The sequence below is a fragment of the Hordeum vulgare genome, chromosome 4H (assembly GCF_904849725.1).
Source record: "Hordeum vulgare subsp. vulgare chromosome 4H, MorexV3_pseudomolecules_assembly, whole genome shotgun sequence".
NCBI classification, from domain to species: domain Eukaryota; kingdom Viridiplantae; phylum Streptophyta; class Magnoliopsida; order Poales; family Poaceae; genus Hordeum; species Hordeum vulgare.
In genome coordinates, this window is record NC_058521.1 from 312,736,934 (window position 1) to 312,745,751 (window position 8,818).

At 47.6% G+C, this 8,818-nt stretch overlaps 1 long non-coding RNA gene across 1 annotated transcript; it reads left to right on the forward strand.

Annotated features, from left to right (window-relative positions):
• The first annotated feature begins 5,592 nt into the window (after window positions 1–5,592).
• On the forward strand, window positions 5,593–7,315 carry LOC123448548. The gene is made up of 3 exons (XR_006631815.1): window positions 5,593–6,035; window positions 6,155–6,505; window positions 7,276–7,315. It is a non-coding gene; the product is annotated as an uncharacterized LOC123448548 (long non-coding RNA).
• Window positions 7,316–8,818: the final 1,503 nt, after the last annotated feature.

The following is an 8,818-nucleotide window of genomic DNA, read 5'->3' on the forward strand; positions in this document are numbered from 1 at the left end:
TTGCACAAGTATTATCAATTAACACAAAGGGGGGACAAGTAGAGATCTCCTTGGTAGGCTTTGCTTGGAGTTGATCATGAGACTCTTTCAGAGAGAAATGAACACCTTTCAAGGCTTTGTGGGCCTTGTCAAGTATGTCAAACTCTTCTTTGAGTCTGTCACGGCCAACCTCAAGAGCATACTTTTCAGATTTAAGCATGCGAGTAAGAACAACATCATGATCTAGTTTCTTTTGCATTTTAGCGCAGTCATCGTTATATGACTCCTCAAGAGCCAAACGAAGAGTGCGCTCTTCTTCTAGAACACTAGCTAATTCGGCAATTTCATTGGCATAGTCACGACTATGTCCATGAAGCTCGGAGATGGTCTCCTCATGAGACTCAATGAGGTCAGTGGCCTCACCCAGTTGTTCCAAGAGAGCAACAAAATGCTTCTTGGTTTCTCCCTTAATAGTGCATAGAAACTTATCAAGATCATGCTCATTAAGTTCTCCAACATCACTATCTTCTACACAATTTAACAATGAAGGAGCAGAAGCAATATTGGTCTTAATGATAGGAGTTACCTGATTGGTACCTTTTGCCATGAGGCACTTGGTGATGTGGTTCTCGTTGGGGGCGTTGAAGAGAGACACCTTCTGGGAAGGGGTAGTGGCTATAGCAACAGTTGTCGTTGCCACTGTATCATCGTCATCATCATCATCAGAAGGATACTCCTCCAGGGCCACCATTCCTTTTGGGTGAGGTTTCTTCACAAAGTTGTTCTTGATTGGAAATGATTTGGTTTTGTCTTTGCGAATGAGCTTGCCTCCGTTGTCTTCTCTCTTCTCATAGGGACATTCTGCCACGAAGTGACTCACGTTGCCACAGTTATAACATGTCCTTACTCGTTGTTTGGGTTTGAATCCACTTGAGTTGTTCTTGTTGAAGGTTGGTCTTGAGTTCCTTTTATTTCCCCAGAATTGCCTTGATGCAAGAGCCATGTGCTCATGATAGGCATACTTTGTGTCTTCCGGGCAACTCTCCTCTTCCTCTTCTTCTTCTTCTTCTTCAAGCATTGCTCTTGCTTTCAACGCAAGTTTGGGTGAAGTGGTTTTTGATCGGACACGAGCAAGTGCATTGTCGACTGTTTCGTTCATGATTGACATTGCAATGAACTCATCCAACACTTCACTGGAAGACAAGGAGTGAAGTCTGGCCGCTGACGAATGACAGATGACATGGCTTTATTGAAAGGCATGATGGCTTTGAGAAACTTGCGCTTGACCCAAGTGTCATCCACATCCTTACTCCCATGGTCCTTTAGTGCCACAACAATAGCAGTCACCCTCCGATAGAGATCACGAGGGTCCTCTTCTTCCTTCATCACAAACTCATCGGCCTGATCAAGTATCACTTCATAGTTGGATCATTGAATACTAGAGCTTCCCTTATACAAAACCATAATATGCTCCCAACAATCCTTGGCCAATGTGAAGGGACGTAAGTGGGGAAGATCTTCAGGTGGCACAGCAGACTGGAGAATAAACAGCGCAGAGTGATTATATTGATTGTGTGCATCTTCTCTTGGAGTGAGGTTTCTTGGGTCATGGGGGTAATATCCTTGCTCGATAATTCTCCACAAGTTTGTTGAGCTGTGATTCAAATGAGACTTAATAGAGAATACCCAGTTAGCAAAGTCACCTTTCACAAGTTTAGGAGGAGGACCAACAGGATTAAGACGAGGTGCGAGAACGGGTCCTCCATATGTCATGGGAGGTGGAACAGAGGCATGTGTTCCAGTCCCATCCTTTTCGTGAGGTGAAGCAGGTTGCATACCTTTAGCCGCTTCCTTAGAGGAGTTGGCCTCCGAATCGGAAATGGTGGGTTTAACCACTAAAGCCGGTTCGGGTGAACTTTTAGACCATCAATTAATTCCTTAAGCATGGTTTTGACTTCGCTCGTCAAGGACGTCTTGAGGGCTGCCATAGCCGTATTCAAGTCGTCCCTTGTGACCGAAGTCAAGTCCATGTCCTCGGGTTGCCCATGGTTCACTTCCTCTCCGCCTTCCATACTCTTTGGGTGGTTAAACCCTTAATAAAGAGACGTGGCTCTGATACCAATTGAAAGGATCGATATGGTTGGCTAGAGGGGGGGTGAATAGACAACGACCACTTTTTAATTAATCTTAGCAAGTTAAGGTAAACACTATGTGGGTTCACAAATAATATGACAAAGAGGTGACCCTGATAGAATCTAACAACGAGAGCTATTAAGCCGACTAAGATAAAGTCACAAGCAAAATCAAATACAAAGTAAAGGATAGAAATAACCACAAGTGGAACCGATGGAGACGAGGATGTGTTACCGAAGTTCCTTCCCTTTGACAGGAAGTACGTCTCCGTTGGAGCGGTGTGGAGGCGCAATGCTCCCCAAAATGCCACTAAGGCCACCGTATTCTCCTCACGCCCTCGCACGATGCAAGGTACCGTGATTCCACTATAGGTGCCCTTGAAGGCGGCGACCGAACCTTTACAAACAAGGTTGGGGCAACTCCACACAAAGCTTGGAGGCTCCCAACAAGACCACGAAGCTTCACCACAATGGAATATGGCTTCGAGGTGACCTCAACCGTCTAGGATGCTCAAACACCCAAGAGTAACAAGATCCGCAAGGAATTGGTGGGGGGAATCAACTTTTCTCTTGGTGGAAGTGTGGATCTAGGCCTTCTCAACCAATCCCTAAAGAATCAACAAGTTTGATTGGCTAGGGAGAGAGATCAGGCACTTTTAAGCTTGTGGAGCAACAATGGAGCTTGGAGAGGTAAGAGATAGGGTTCCTCAGCTAGAAGAACCCTTTATATAGTGGGGGGAAAATTCAGACCGTTTTCCCACTCTCTGCCCGAGATCCAGCGGTACTACCGCTGGGAAGGAGCGGTACTACCGCTGCCTGGCGGTACTACCGCTGGATGCAGCGGTACTACCGCTGGGGCTTCCAGCGGTACTACCGCTGGCACCAGCGGTACTACCGCTGGCCCCTTGGTAGTGCATAAGCACTACTACCACCGGGAAAGTCTTCGCAAAAGGGTCCGTCCACGAACTACTGCTAGGTAGGTGGAACAAGGCACCTGGAGCGGTACTACCGCTGACCAGGGGGCGGTACTACCGCTGGCTAGCGGTACTACCGCTGACAATGGGCGGTACTACCGCCAGACAGCGGTACTACCGCTGGCACCAGCGGTACTACCGCTGGGGACCATTTTGCAGAGATGCTCAAGACGAATAGGCGAGGGCCGCTCCAAAAGATAAGGAAAGGGAGAATGCAAAGTGTGCGTGTGTAAAGATAGATTCCACCCAAACCTTTCCACTACGGATCCCGTCTTAATAGTACGGCTTTCCTATGACTCAAATAAAGAGAATCGTAGAGAGCGCCGTGCTTCGTTCCAAAAGAGAGGAGACGAGTCGTCTTGTGCCATTGACGAGTGTTACCTGAAACCTTGACACACACGATTAGTCCTGTATGGTACTGTCATCAATCACCAAAATTACTTAGGCATAAACTATGCCTCAACAGAGTCGCCTCGCCTGGGGCGGTCCACCAGCCAACGATTTCTTTAGGGTCAAGATAATTCGCCTTAACGTATTTATCAAGATAGGCGTCATTGATTTCGGTTGGTAACCAATTGCATTTCGAGATATTGCCCATGACTACAAAAGGAAGGAACAAGATGGTTTATTAGAAACCACGTAAGTGGCAACTCGCCAGTTGGGTGATCTACAATACAGCTACATGGATATTATGACTCGCCAATTCAGTAATCAAAGGCGTATCTATGGGGATATTCTAACTCGCCATGGTGGAAGGAGGTGAGTAGCAATTCTAAAAAGGGTTTTTTCCTTAAGGATATTCCCGGAAGAAGGGTAAAACATGTTTCTAAAGACGAGCGATAATTTATGGATCTACGGATGGATCAAATTAAAAAAATAATGCATGTCGAAATTACGGAAGCTGCAAGAACGTGACAGGGATGACATATGGATGCATGAAGTAAACACTAAATGGCCAGGTGATGCAGTGAAACTACCATGATTTATTACTACAAAAAGTCTACAATAAACATGTTGGACGGATTCAAGATAGAGGAGGAGGTGTTCATCGCATTCCGGGGCTGACCTAGAAGAACATGGGGATTCAAGGTCTAACCCTAATGAAGGAAGGATGTTTACCTGAAAGAGGAGGACGATGCCAGGAAATGGTTGCGGAGCATCCGCGATGGAGACCGCGCCTTTGACTGGCCTAGGGACGCCCAGACTACGATGGTCGGCGACGAAGCTTTGGTAACGGTGAGGAGGCCGAAGTGCGGGCGTGAGGAAGACGAAGCAGTCGAGGAGATGAAGTGGGGGTAGGTGACGGCGCCCCCACTGCCCCTGCGGTTATTTAAAGGTGTGGCGCTGGAAACAAAACGACAGGCGCGGGAATAGAGGCGACAAATTGAAAACCAACAATGATGGCGCCTGGATTTTCGGGATAACAGGGTGAAGACGAAAAAGATCCGTTGGGAATTATGTAAACAAATCCCGGAAATGGAGGAAAAAGGTGATGTCATCAATAACTAACCTGGCGGCTCAGACAATTTGTGAGAGATGGCGGCTTGTCATTTATCAGAGTGAGCGTGGAAGTAGTACGAGTCGCCCAAAGTGAGCGTGGAAGTTCATTGGCATGAATAAATTTAAGTCAATCCGGGGCCTAATGTTGGGGATATTACCTGCGGTATAACATGCCATAATTGGGTCGGGTCACAAAAGCGGCGAGTGATACATGGTTAGTGCAAGCCTTGGCCCAGGGGCCCATGAACCGGATGGAGGTTCAGGATTGATGGAGAAGATAAGCCGCCAAGGAGGTTTCCAGGCATGGAAAACACGACGACTTAGAGATATGGAAGACCACGATCTGTAACGTGGCTAGGACTTTTGTAAACCCTAGGACCTCGACCTGTATATAAAGGCGAGTATCTAGGGCAGATAGATCAAGTTAGAAATCATTGAGAGATAGGTCAGGCGAGTTACGCCCTCCTTGTAATCGAATCCATCATCAATATACACAAAGCAGGACCTAGGCTTTTACCTCCACACGAGAGGCCGAACCTGGGAAAATCCAAGTCTCGCTTCCGCTCACCCCCTTTGAGTCGCCACCAAGGTGCGATGGCTCCTTCACTAGGTCCTTTCACGAGGACATCTGCCGTGACAGAACCACGACAGGATGGGTTGAAAGTTAGCGTGCGGTTTTTAATACAGTGTAGGTAGACCGTCTGCCAAATTTCTTCGCATTCGGATTTGTTTGATACGTGAACCGTTAAACATATAGCGGCACTATAGGCGGTCTAAATTGCAGATGTTTCGGTATTTTAAATTTTGTTGCCGGGCTGCCCGTTTTCCCTCTCTGCTTTGCCTATCCCCTCTGCTTAGTGCACTGACCCCTCGCACGCACCCAATAACTCCCACGGATCCGAAATGTGCGGTCGTGACTATTTGGTCCGGATCAACCCTCAAATACCCCAGACCATCATCAATTTTTCAATTGAACACCCTAATCTATATTTCTCGGGCATACAATTACGATCGTAGGGACAAGATAGCCCCTAGTCCTATTCCCTATATATAGACCACCTAAGCCAAAAACAGACCAAACCATAGAGCATAGGTTGTCCCATCGAGCCGTCGCCATTCTCATCCCCTCGGGATCTCCTCCCAATCCACTCACCAGCAAACCAACGAGAGTCCCTGACCACCTCCCTTCTTCTCCGCGCCGCTCCAATCCCAATCCTCGCACCTGGCTCATCCTCTGGTCGCGCCGCAGCGCAGCGCCACCCAATCGCATGATCAGAGCCTCCCTTGGGATCCCCTCACAGCCAACCAGATGCCCAGCCTGCAGCACCCAACCTCCCTCTCCTCTCGTTCCCAAGGGCAAGGAGACACCCGAGCCGGAGCTCTTACGCAACGCCTATGGTGCCTCAGGTCCACCTCAACGTCCTCCTCCTCCGGCAGCTGCCTCCCGCCGGTGAGCACCAGCGAGAAGCCCCGCGCTCCTTCTCCGTCCACAGCCATGCCCCTGCAACCTCCTCTCCTACTCCCTTCCCTCTCTCTCCTTCACCCCGGTCTCTCATTCTTTTTCTTCAGGTGATGCCCCGCCATGGTCAAGGCAGTTGTTGGTTGCCACGAAGCCACAGTGACCGGAGGTCCCCTGCCGCCCTGAGCCCCGCGATGACCAAGCCTCCTCCAGATCCGCCCGCCTTCGAAGGTCTGTTGGCCTTCCCAGAGCATCGCCGCCTCCCTCGCGCTTCTCCCTGATGTTGCCTCCTCCCGCTTGATGGGATCGTGTCAAGGAGCTGCTCGCTTGACCCGACGCTTGCGTGCATTGACCTTCAGCTCCGCTCAGCCTACACCGCTCGCCAAGGCACACCTAGCTCGCCTACTAGCCCAGCGAGCCTCCTCCTCAAGCCTTCTCTTTCGACTGGGTCGAAGCCCATGGTGAGATCCCTCCCAAGCCAGCCGACACTGTTATCATACGCCCATGGGCGAGATTTTTTACCATGTGCTAATTATACTGTTTCATCCCCGTATTTTGCGAGATTCAACCCGATTCATTTTTTCCGTCTAGCGAATTTGCCTAATTATGTGAGGAATTGCAGTTTAATAGAAAAAACCCTCGTCTTCCTGCATATAATAATTCCACAACCATGCATTAGATTAGAATGATTTCAACATGAAAAATGCTTAAAACTTTCAATACATTAATAATACCAACTTTCATCAATGTTTAAAATGTTTAAACTTGTTGTTTGATTTAATGTACATAAATGCCATGCTAATATGATTTATTTCATAACTAATTAACCGTAACACTGATTAAAATGATCCACGTATGTAGATTGACTAGAAAAATGCGTAGAATAACATGGTGGCAATTATTTTTCTCTTTAACAACTTTAAAATTGTGTTATAGGAAGAACATTAGTAAATTCAAAAAGTACATATGGGGACTTTCTGGAATTGTTACTTGTTGTTTTCGACCTCATTTAAAATGCCTAGATGATGTAGTTGTTCATGCTTCACCGCTTGCCTTTAATTAAGAACACTTCAAATTATTGTTAGTTAAAAAAACATGAACCACATTCCTCTTAAATATGGAGAGTTATTATTTTGTTATATGTATGTTCTCCTTTTCTATTTAAAATTGCTTAATTCCATCTCCACCTTATGCCATCACCACCCATGTTGTCGTGGTTTTGTCACGGCAGATGTCCTCATGAAAGGACTTAGTGTTGGAGCCATCGCACCTTGGTAGCGACTCAAAGGGGTTGAACGGGAGCGAGACAGAGGTTTACCCAGGTTCGACCCTCGTGTGGAGGTAAATGCCTACGTCCTGCTTTGTGTTGTATTGATGATGTTTCGATTACAAGGAGGGCGTAACTTGCCTGACCTAGCACTCGATGTTTTCTCACCTCTCCCCTCCTTCCTCGGGAGGTCGAGTCCTTACGGTTTACAAGAGTCCTTACCATCATGCAAGTCATGATTCTTTCTATCTCTAAGTCGCCGTGTTTTCCAAGACTTGGAGATCTTCCCAATGATTGATTCTCCACAAGGATCTTGAATCGCCGTCTTGCTCTTGGGCTTACAGGCCAAAGCTTGAATCACCAAAGGATGAGTCGCCCACTTGGTGACCTGACCCAACTAGGGCGGGTCACACAACAGATAATATCCCCAACATTAGGCCCCAGATTGACCTAAACATGTTCATGTCAACTCTCACCTAGTCAGGGGCGACTCACTCTGCTCTTTTTACGCATCATACGCTTAATCTGCCACCCTATCGTGGAAATATCCAAGTCGCCGAACCGTTTCTTGTTGACATCATCTTATCCCTTTTATCTCGGAAGAAATGATGACGCAATTCCCAACGGATCTTTCGGCACATATATCCCGAAAATCTTGCGCTATTATAGCGAATCTTTATCATGTCATCAGTTCCCGCGCGAGGCGCCTCGATTCCAGCGTCCGACCCAATAAATAGGCTGGGGAAGGGGGCAGGGAACATCCCCACCTACCCATTTCGTCGACCCCTTCTTCCTCGCAACTGCGTCAAGAACTCCATCGCCACCCGAGGACCTCTGTCTACGTCCACCGCGTCCAACGCATCCCCAGGCCGACCAAGCGCGCAACACTCACCGCGGATCTTCCTCGGTCGCCTCCGGTCGCCATCATCAGGTTAGTCCTTTGCCATTAGAGGTAGATCTTAGCTCCTCGAGGTTCATCGCTTGCCGGTTTCTTAGAACACCTCGAATGCCCCCATAGACGCTGATTAGTTCACAACGATAATAGTAGGTACGGTAGCAATGACCATATCCTCAGTTGATTAGCTCCTGTTTGAGGATCTAAAAAAGGCTTCTGTCAAATCAGCTTTACTGTTCTTACCCTAGCCATAGGCTGTTTTATTTTATCCAGGCCTTTTTTCATTCATTTTCGCCTGCTCCGTAGATCTATGTGTTACTGCCTGTTGTATAAAACATGTTTGTAGACCCGTACTTCACCATTTTAGCGAACATCTCTGAAGCTCTGAGTTGTGTCCCTTAAGCGGTAGGAAAATCCTAAATCGGCCTTGTATTCTGACTCGGCCCCTTGTTGGTGAGTCAACAGACTCCCTTAGTCACCTGACAAATGTTCGGCGAGTTAATTGATCCTTTTAACCACTCAGTAAGCGCTCGGTGAGTTAATTTATTTGTAATCTTTTCCTTTGTAGCCATGGGTACCGTTTTCAAAGCCGATTGGCTCCCGACCAAAGTT